This window comes from Mustela lutreola, chromosome 1, assembly GCF_030435805.1.
Source record: "Mustela lutreola isolate mMusLut2 chromosome 1, mMusLut2.pri, whole genome shotgun sequence".
Taxonomy (NCBI): domain Eukaryota; kingdom Metazoa; phylum Chordata; class Mammalia; order Carnivora; family Mustelidae; genus Mustela; species Mustela lutreola.
This window is the reverse complement of record NC_081290.1, coordinates 58,032,636-58,033,449: the sequence shown is the minus strand read 5'-3', so window position 1 is coordinate 58,033,449 and position 814 is coordinate 58,032,636. Positions and strand designations below refer to the sequence as shown.

Sequence of the window (814 nt, the reverse complement as noted above, 5' to 3'; positions counted from 1 at the left end):
AAGACAGTACAGTGGAATGTTGAACTATGTTGAGGAAGAGGTAAAACCGATTCTAATTGCCAGCAAGGCTCGTCAGACAGCCCCAAAGGTCACTAGCAAGTTGCTCTAGAACTTGATGAATGCTCAAGCTGAAAATCCAGCCTGAGATCCTGGAAATAAGACTGAAGGACAGGAAGATAATTATTTGTCTTTGAGCAAATCTCTTTTCTGGACCATTGATCCCTCATCCATAAAATGGGTAGATTTGTTAGGACCACGAAGTATTAAAGAGGAAATATGTTTATTGCTCACTCAGCTGTACCTGTACCAAAATTGGAACAATACAGAGAAGATTAGCATGGTCCCTGTGCAAGGATCGCACACAAATTTGAGAAGGATTCTTTATTTTCAATCGAAAAATAAAATTCATACAGAATAAAAAGAGGAAATATGTTTGGCATGTAGCAAGCATGGACTAAATAATAATAATAATAATAATAATAATAATAATAAATTTAAAGTGAAAAACAAAGATGGATCCATTAAAATGTTCTCTGAATTAGATCTAAGTTAACTTTTTCCAAAACTCTTAAAAAATATTCCATAAGGAAACTGAACATGTAGCACAGCTACACTGGATAGCTAAATAGACAGCTTTAACCCCAGAGAAGTGTCTGCTTCCCACACCAACCAGAGTTACAGAGTTGCAGTGGTCTCAGAAAGCTAAATCCAAGACAGTCAGTAGCTCTGGTTAAAGCCACAAAAAAGACAATAGAAATCAGTCCATGAACTACCAGGAAAGCCCTTTACTATTCACCCAAAAGAATATGTAAAC

The 814-nt window shown here is 36.2% G+C and overlaps 1 non-coding gene across 1 annotated transcript; it reads left to right on the top strand.

The window, feature by feature from the left end:
* The first annotated feature begins 285 nt into the window (after positions 1-285).
* On the top strand, positions 286-389 carry LOC131822878 (U6 spliceosomal RNA). Its single transcript, XR_009350361.1, has one exon. It is a non-coding gene; the product is annotated as a U6 spliceosomal RNA (small nuclear RNA).
* Positions 390-814: the final 425 nt, after the last annotated feature.